At 40.3% G+C, this 10,331-nt stretch overlaps 1 long non-coding RNA gene across 1 annotated transcript; it reads right to left on the bottom strand.

Moving 5' to 3' along the window:
* Window positions 1-301: 301 nt before the first annotated feature.
* LOC134082232 (uncharacterized) lies at window positions 302-9,456 on the bottom strand. The gene is made up of 3 exons (XR_009939613.1): window positions 9,268-9,456; window positions 664-733; window positions 302-570 (listed from the first exon to the last, which is right to left on the bottom strand). It is a non-coding gene; the product is annotated as an uncharacterized LOC134082232 (long non-coding RNA).
* Window positions 9,457-10,331: the final 875 nt, after the last annotated feature.

The raw sequence follows: 10,331 nt of genomic DNA, 5'->3' as shown, positions 1-10,331 counted from the left end.
GAGATAAGGCAGCAGGAGTAATTTTTTTATTTCTATGCATTTGGTTGCTTATTTCTTTTACAAATGCTGGAGTGACTGGTCAACTCAAAAATTGGCTCTTCCCAGTATGGCCTTTATGGCCTCTGAGACCACTTTGACAGCTGAGACTGCTACAATCACTAAGGCCACTAAGGCCAATGAGATCGCTATGGCTACTATGGGCCTTGAGTCCGCTATGGCTTTTACGACCTCCATGACCGCTAACACCACTATGACCACTATGGCCGCTAAGACTAGTAAGGCCACTGAGGCTGCTATGACCACTGCGGCTGCTGAGGCTACTGAGGCCACTGAGTTCGATATGGCTGATGAGAATTCTGAGAACGCTGATGCTGCTGAGGACACTGAGTCCGACATGGCCTTTGAGAAATCTTTAGCTGCTGAGGCCACTGAGGCCACTGAGCTCGATATGGCATTTGCGACCTCGTAGACCGCCCAGTACCCGTAGACCGCTAAGAAAGCTGCGGCCACTGATGACGCTATTGCCCATGAGACCGCTGAGATGGAAGGACCCCAAGAATGTCCACGGTCCTGAGAAAAAGGAATTATCAGCACATTATTGCATCATGATGTAAAAAATTGATTTGATTGGTGACAAGTTTCACTTTGCTTAAGTAGACCTACCCCCACATTGATGCTTGACAAGGTTCTGTGGGTTGTGGCAAGCCGGTTGTTGCGTGGACCCATTGGAGCCCTGTTAAATACAAAGATGACAAAATACAAAGTATATTTATCACAGTATGCACGTGACCCTTTCCAAAAAAACAACAATGCCAACAAGAAAATGTAATTTCTAAAAAAGAAAATGTAATTTCAAGTAATTTACCAATGCATGAAAATGCAAAACATAATATGGTTGGATGAGTGAATGGTTTGAAGAAGATGGATGGATAGAAAGTTGGATGGAATGTGCCTTATGTCCTTGTAGAACGGAGAGACAGAGAGAGCTGGCCAAGTTGAGCAGAAAGCAGTTGATATGCTACAGGTGCAATCAGTTTAACTGGCCCTTTGATGGGGCCTAGTTGAGCAGCTGGCCACTGATACAGGTGCAAATCAGCTGACATTGTGATGTCAGAGTGCCAATTTTAAGTCTATGGGGAAATGTTGAGTAGTTTTTGATTAATAGTTTAAGAAGTATAAAAGCTACAAAGATGAAAAATACATTTCACAGACGTCCTATGTAGGACCTACGTAACACCGTTTGAATGAAGTTTCTTCATTAAACGGTTGAAGCGGCATTAAATGCATGAGAAGAAGAACTAGAAAAGTAATTCCAAGGAATTACTAGTGCAAGTTACATTTTTTTTTTACGATTGTTTACACACTGAAATAAAAACATTTGTGAAATATAGGGAAAAATGTTCAACATAGGCTACCTATTAAATGAATAGAAGTGAATTTGGTTAGGCCAAGCCTTAAAGTGCATGCTTTAGAAAGTTAACGGAATGGAGATGTTCAAAATAACTAGCCTACTTTTTGGCTAGCAAACAAAGGCACCCCCGGTTAGCTAATGGCAAACTGTCCTAAACATTGCGTTTGTTTTTGTGACTTATGAAGCATATCCTTGATGAGTTGAGCAGACACTGTTTCATTGAAAGAAGGTAATAAGCATGTCTCCCCAGATAGCAATTTCCTTTGGGCCGGATCCGCATGAAAGCCTTTAGATCCGTATGTAGCGGACCTACGGTATCTGACTGTGGGCCAGATGTAGCCCACACCTAATAAGCGGACTCGTGTTGCAGATCCGTACAACACAGAATAAGCGGACCCCTATCACACCCAATAAGCGGACCCGTATCGAAGATCCGTAGAACACAGAATAAGCGGACCCCTACCACACCCAATAAGCAGACCCGTATTGCAGATCCGTACCACACACAATAAGCAGACCCGTACCACACACAATAAGCGGACCCGTACTGAAGATCCGTACAACACAAAATAAGCGGACCTGTACCTCACCTAATAAGCGGTCCCGTATTGCAGATCCGTACCACACAGAATGAGTGGACCCGTAGCACACGCAATAAGCGGACCCGTATTGCTGATCCGTACTACACACAACAAGCAGACCCGTACTACACACACAAGCGGACCCGTATTGCAGATCCGTACCACACACATGAAGCGGACCCGTATTCATGGGTTTCATCAGGTCCCTTTGCACAGGTGTATCAAGCACCATGCAGTCTGCATTGATAATTAAGGTGCTTGATTGTATACACCTGTGGAAAGGGACCTGATGAAACCCATGAATAGGGCTCAGGATCATGACGTGAAAACTTCACGGGCACAGCCATATTGGCAGCCTCACTCCTTAGTTTACTATGGATTACTATGGATTTACTCCCACCTATTAGTGTGTTCCTGTTACTTAGTTTTTGCCTTCTTGGTGCTGTGTAGTTGGGTGTAACCGCGCAACCCACGATCGCAAGAGGAAGAGAATCGCTAATACTATATTTCTGCTTCTTGTCTGAATGAATGGATATTACGTTCGGTACGCTACCAACATGGTGGCTATATTCCTAGAATGCAAGGCGTGTGCCCGAGCCCTATTGCAGATCCGTACCACACACAAGAAGCAGACCCGTACCACACACAATAAGCGGACCCGTATTGCAAATCCGTAGGCCTACCACACACAATAAGCGGACCCGTATGACAGATCCATACCACACACAAAAGCGAACCTGTACGGGTTCGCTTATTGTGTGTGGTACGGATCTGCAATATGGTTCCGCCTCTTAGAATAGAATATATACTTTTTTGTGTGTGGTGCTTTGTATGTGGTACGGGTTCGCTTATTGTGTGTGGTACGGATCTGCAATAGGCCTACGGTTCCGCCTCTTAGAATAGAATATATACTTTTTTGTGTGTGTGGTACGGCCTCTTAGAATAGAATATATACTTTTTTGTGTGTGGTACTTTGTGTGTGGTACGGGTCCGCTTATTGTGTGGTACGGATCTGCAATGCGGTTCCGCCTCTTAGGCTATGTGTGGTAGCCTACGGGTCCGTTTCTTTTGTGTGGTAGGCTACGGATCTGCAATACAGGTCCCATATTACATATGACTTTAGGCAGACATTCACAACATCCCCAACTGGTCACCACTATAAAAAAAACTTTGCAGAAGAATTAAGGATAGGCTACTGCTTATCACAATTTTATGTCTTTATAAACCTCATGGTTTAGATATAAAATATAACTTTAATTATATTTTGTGTAGGCCTACTTTGTTGAGGTTTGCTTCCCAGCATGCATTGCAAATATTAGTTTTGAATTTTGAAACAATATGGTTGGGACTTAGCTTATAGGCTAACCTACTCCACTGATGTTTTGAACAATAACATTAGGCCTACTAGATATGACCATTGACTTAGTAATTTATTAGGGGGAAAATACACCGTGGTCGTGAAAGTATCAGACCTAACCGAGTATAAATATCCAGCTAACTATCAAGCTATCTAATCAGCTGGACGTGATCATCATTCAACAAGCCGCATAAACAGGTAAGTCAAAGTAGTGTCATATATAGGCTACAATCAATGCACGTAATTGCTAATCATTGCTGTAGGCTAATGTCTGCTTAAAAATAATGACAGGTGTTTCACGTTCATTAATAATCACCGCACGCCATGAAATTCGTGACAGAACTACTTGGGGGAGGGGAAAGCTAAACGGCACAAAAATAAGTTGGGTGAAAGTCGAGGTAATTAGATTTTTCCTCTTTTTACGTCGCGGTGAGAAATACGTTCTTTAAAATGCTCTGAATCATCGCCGGGACGTTGTCTTGTTTGTTGGGAGCAATCTTAGCCCTTATTAGCACCAGATCAGTAAAACGGATCCAAAACAATTTGGGACCGATGTGCGTTTGGACGCTGAATCAGGTCCACTATTCAGATCCGTGCCGGATGTCGTGGTAGGTGTGTTTTGCTATCTGGGACGGACCTGGACGAGTCCAAGTTCATATCTGCCGCAGATCCGTCACAAGGATCCAAAACAATTTTGGACCGATGTGCGTTTGGACGCCGGATCAGGTCCATTATGCAGATCCGTGCCGAATGTTGTGGTAGATGTGGCCCAGTTCCGTCCCAGTGTAGTTTTGCTATCTGGGTCTCCCTCTCCATTGACCAAAACTTTGCCCTGGCATCTCTGCTGGACTGACTGAGTTACGTCGCGTCAGAGAGCTGTGAGGTATAACGTTCTCACGATCTGATAGCGAGCGTCATGTCTCTTTTCTCCGTTTGTCACCAGTGCGGTGTCTTCGGTTTTTTTCGTGTTTTTCCAGCATGAGCCGGACCCGCATGTTATTAGGGCGGTCTTATGTTGCCCCCTTGCGGTTGCAGTTTTAATTCCAAATCCCGCACCTGCGCCATTCCCCATGTGCGGCAAGGAAACGTGCATTCTCAACCCGTACCATCTGTATGTATCAACTCGTCTTAGTTAAGGGATAGTTTAATATAGTCAGGGGGCCAATTCTGAAAAGGGCTTCCGTTAAGACTTTTGCGGACATGTTTTGGTACAAGCGGTCAACCTATTTTTTAAGCTAGAAGACACCCATAGGTAAGATATTATGGTGGTTGTCAAGCAAATTTTTTTTTTTTTTTGACTTGTGAAAGCAATTTCAGGCCAATTTTTTGGTTTCCTGCTCAACATGACATGCCAACGATAAATGTTGAATATCTCCACAACCACATGGACCATATAGATAAAAAATGGTATGGAGTGAAAGCTAACACTCGTGGGATGTCTGCTGAAGTGTCAGAATTAACATTTATTGTACAGTATAAGAGACAACAGACCTAGAACATGAAAAAAACAATCTCCGCCTAAAGAGAACCAGTTTTCAAAGTGAATATCAGATTGGAAACATAACATAGCATTCCAAAACCTCTATCAATCAGTACCCCTATCTATGGGAATGAGTCAAGCCAAGTTTAAAGCTTGTAGGGAGAGACAGTGCACTGCTGCACATGTTGTAATACTTTAATGTTATGGCAAAAATGTAGAACTGTAGATGGTGGTCTATGGTGCTATTTGACTTCATTAATGTACCAGGTTGTGACAAATTGTGTTTAATGGACATATCACTATAGTTATCAATTCTACCCAAACATAACTGCTCTCTCAGTTCTTTAGGATTAGAGGTTAGTAACTAGTTAGTAGTAATAACTTTGTAATAGTCGTATGGCAAAGGCATTTTTCCCCATCCAAGCAGTGGTGCTCGGGTATAGGCAGCCAACAGAAGAAGGCACATGAAGGATGGCATGCTTTCCCCCCAGCTTTTAACCACAGAGGTCAGGTGCTTGGAGCTTGGTGAGTACAGGTCAGGTGCTTGGAGTTGACGATATGTGGATGTGAGGAAAGTGGAAGTCAGTGCAGTACCAGGCAGTGTCGATGTCCCTGACCAGGACTCAGACTGAGCACATGGACATGGTCCCTGGGTACCTTCTGTTGGCTGCCTACCTGAGCACCACTGCTTGGCTGCACTGTAAAACCCGGGAAGTTAACTTAAGTGTATATAAGTCATTCAGCTGAGTTATTTCTATGTGTGTAGTTTGTGTTGGGATAACTTTAAGGAGTCAAGTAAACTACTGTATACTCATTTTATTCACCTAATTTCAACTTGAGTATAATACAGTCATGGCTGAAAGTGTTGGCACCCATGTTAAAGTTGACTAAAAAGAGAAATATAAAATCATGTTTTGGAAATTGATCTTAATGCCTTAAGTAATAAAAGTAGAACATATCCAACCTTTAAGGACACCAACGTTCTATGTGAATGAATAATGTATCATAAATAAATAAATGCATTGGCACCCCTATGTAACCCTATGGGAATTTAACACAAAGGGTTAACATAGGGGCAGGCAGATTTTTAAAGGCCACTTATTTCATGGATCCAGGATACTATGCATCCTGATAAAGTTCCCTTGACCTTTGGAACTAAAATAGCCCCACATCATCACACACCCTTCACCATAACTAGAGATTGGCATGGTGTTTTATTCAGTTGGCCTATTACTGTAGCTGGTTTTATTTGCATTGAGCTCAATGAGCATCAAACAGGCTAATAGGCTAACTGAAGAAAACTGAACAAAACACCATGCCAATCTCTAGGTATGGTGAAGGGTTTGTGATGATGTGGGGCAATTCTAAAGACCAATGGAACTTTATAAGGATGCATAGTATCCTGGATCCATGAATAAGTGGCCTTTGAAAATAAAAATCTGCCTGCCTCTATGGGAGTTGAGAACATAGGGTTAACATAGGGGTGCCAATACGTATGACCCCAGGTTAACATAGGGGTGCCAATACGTATGACCCCAGTCTTTTATGGAAGAACATTTATTTATTCATGATACATTATTCATTGCATGGGGTGCCAACACTTTCAGCCATGACTGTATATGCCACTCATTTCAATTAAGTAATCATGGCAAGAAGTATATTCACAATAAGAAATGGCTGACCACACATTACATTTCCCAGAATGTCACTGTCCATAGTATTCTTAACACACTATCACATATTAATCTTGACTGAAATTGAATCTTAAATGCAATAGTTAAACTATATTTACGGCTATACTATAGCTGTTATGTCATTGTGTTATTTACATTGACACCACACACCATCAAGCAGATGACTATCCATAACAGACTTGGCCTGTGGGCTGATTTTAAAATCTTAGATCACTTGTAATGCTTCTGACAGACGTAATGATAATCTGAAGATACAGTATATCATGATGGCCAGTACTGCCATGGTGATAAATATTATGTTTCACTACCATCATTCTGCAGTAATCCTATTAATTTAATAGAAATTTAAACCTATAAAAAAATCCTGAAATCTTTACTCCTGAAGCTCATATCCTGTCCATAAGATAGGTAATATAGTTACTCAATGTAAACATGCATAATGTGTCTGTATCTCCCCAAGAGACAATACAGACAGACAATAGGAGGCTCAATCACACCATTGGGATACTCAACTTTGTGATACTTTCAAGTGACTTTAGGTCAAAGTCAAATTGGGAAACACAATCAACTTTGCATTAGGCCAAGAAAAAGTGAACTTCAAAATGTTCTTTATATTTTGAGAATGGGCTTCTCCTTAATGGTATATCTGACCATATTCTGAAAATCATCAACACAATATTTTTGCCCATCACCTGGTAAACAGTAAGAAGCCACAATTAACAGCTAAGAGAACAAATACTTATTAGAAAATCAAAGAAGCATTTACCCATAATCCATAGAAAATTATAGCTCACACATTGAGTACATTGCATTTTTTCGTGTGTAGGCCTACATAATTCTTATTTGTCATGACAATTCACTCAAGTTGTTATTAGGTGAATAAAATTAGTGTAGTTTACTTGACTCCTTTAAGTTATCCCAACACAAAATGCAATACATACTGTACAATATACTAATAACTCCAGTTGAATGACTTATTTACACTCAAATTAAATGAGTTGCCAAACTCAAATGTCAAGGCATCCGGTTTACTCAAATGATTTCAGATAAGTTAGCTTCCCAGGCTTTACAGTATACTCAAATAATTTGAGTTCAGTTAACTTCCCGGGTTTTACAGGGGAAAAACATACCTTTGCCATACGACTATAACAAAGTTGTTATTGCTAACTAGTTACTAACCCTAAAGTAGTGAGAGAGCAGTTATGTTTGGATTGAATGAATAACTATAGTTATATGTCCATTTAATATCATTTGTGTCACAGCCTGGTATATTAATGAAGTTAAATAGCACTATACACCACCATCTATAGTTCTACATTTTCACTGTAACATTTAAATATTATAACTTGTGCAGCATTGCATGTCTCTCCCTACAAGCTTTTAACTTTGTCTTCACAACCACCCTGATATCTTACCTATTTGTGTCTTCTAACAAAAAAAAAATAGGGTGACACTGACAGCTTGAACCAAAACATGTCTGCAAAAGTCTTAACGGAAGCCCTTTTCAGAATTGGCCCCCTGACACAACAGTGGCCCTTGTGGTGTGATACTCTTGTGGTATTTATTGATCATTATTTTTTAATGATCATGCTTGCACACAAGTTGAATTATATTGCACATTTGCCCAAAATTACAGTAGGTAACATGGAAGAAAAAGGAAGCACTTTGGGGGGGAAATCCGCTTTTTCCATTTTTAAGAATATAGTGTTAAAATGGACAAAATAACATTTTCTAAGCTGACAACCTGTCTAGAACTCATGTTGAGGGGTTAAATATCAATACTGGATAGGTTGTATGCTTGTACCGAAAAGTGTCCGACAAAGTTTTAATATCAGTTTTGGCCCCCTGACTAATATGAAAAAACGTGTGAAACGTATGAAAAAAAGTGTTCCTTTAAACTATGCAACCACCATGTTTACCCTAGCTACACCTTAGTAACCATGTCTACATTATTATCTATCTATACATTTTTGCATTTTCATGCACTGGTAATTCCTTGGAATTGAATTTCTAGTTTCATCTGGCAAACTTGTACACTGAAAAAAAGAATTTTTTGATTTACTTGATTTCAGTATGTACATAATTTGCACATGAATGAAATGTCTAGGTCTACAAAACTGATTCATGCTGAGATAACCCAATTTGATTGAAGTAATTTCAATTGAGTATTTATGTAACATCAACGTTATTGTGTTATACAGGCAGCACGGAAAGTAGGCATTCAAATTAACCAATGAGCCATATGAACCATTCCTGAGAATGATGTTGACCTCTGTTGAGCAATGCATGTGAAAACAAGACCTGTTGTTCTTGTTGTGGGTTATACTGTAGAAGGAAACAGCTACATGCAAAATGCAGAAGCATACGAGACATTTGTCAGACAAAAAAGAAAATCTCTGGATTTACTTTTACTGGATATCATCATTACTGTGAAAGAACTAGAGATGCTGAAAGTCAGTAAGAGTTGAGAGTATTGAGAAAACATTTACTGTAATTGTGTCAATATGATATCATGTTATCTGTCAAGCTCAATAAACACACACACACTCAACACACACGCGCAAACAATTGTTTTTGCATCGCTTAAACAAAACACCATCTACAATGTGTGTGTGTGTGGCACGCACAGAAACCATAGACTGGTCTAAATGCTAGGCTACTCTTAAAAATATGTTTAAATAATGCAAATACATCAATGCTTCCTTATTCATGGCCTTACAATTTGTTTTAGGATTGCTACTCACCTCGATATTGTTACAACAATGAGTAGAGCAGGAAATTATAGGCTACGGGAAGTCGACCTTCTACAAAGTCGACTAAAACTCTCTTCCGCTGTGTTGAGGATGGTAGGCTACAACGGACCAGAGGCGTTTTGAAGTTTTCAGTTTCTCTGTTCATTCGCATGGAGATAAAGATAAAAAATAAAATATAAAAAAACACAAAACAACATGAGCTAAAGGAAGCAAAACAAAATCACCCTTTCTAAACCTATCTTCCTGCAAAGTTCATTTGTCACGTAGGCTACAACTTTCAGGTCCACAGGAAAACCACAAGCATACTGTATGAGCACGTCGTTCTTCTCTCAGTTGAGAACACAGAGAAATGATCTTGCAGACACACTCTCTCACATAGCCTAATCTATCCTACCACATGCCAGAAACACCATGATGCATCTTCACTAAACTATGCAGACAATATACTGTAAATGAAATTCTAAATTATGTGGAGAAATGATCACAGTATACATGTAGGGCAATACAAAAAGTTGAACATCAATATGCTTAGTCCTAGGTTATGACACAGCCACATCCAGCCTAATTGTCATTTCATACAAAATAATGGAAAAAACACTAATGTGGCAGCTTTTAAAGTTGTGTTATTCATAGCCTAGCTAGTTCCAAGGAATTACATAAGGGAATGCAATCTGCTGGCTAGGGTGTTGGTGGGGCTATTGAGCAGGCTGTTAGCTGGTTGGTAGGGAGTCATTCAATCAGCGAACAGGGGATGGGGAGGCTTAAAGGGATATTCCGCCATTTTTGGAAATAAGCTTATTTCCCACCTCCCCTCGAGCAAAACAATCCATATTTACCTTGTTCCCGTTCATCCAGCCATTCTGTGAGTCTGGCGATACAACTTTTAGCTTCAGCCTAGCATATATCATTAAATCGGATTAGACCATTAGCTTCTCGCCTGCTAGCTTCATGTTTAAAAGTGAAGTTGCAAACGTACCATGGGCACAGTGATATCTGAAAATAGTCCCCATAGACAAGCAGTAAGTAGTTTGTGATATCACTGCGTCCAGACCCAG

Source organism: Sardina pilchardus, chromosome 6 (genome assembly GCF_963854185.1).
Source record: "Sardina pilchardus chromosome 6, fSarPil1.1, whole genome shotgun sequence".
Taxonomy (NCBI): Eukaryota; Metazoa; Chordata; class Actinopteri; order Clupeiformes; family Clupeidae; genus Sardina; species Sardina pilchardus.
This window is presented reverse-complemented; position numbering and strand designations above follow the sequence as displayed.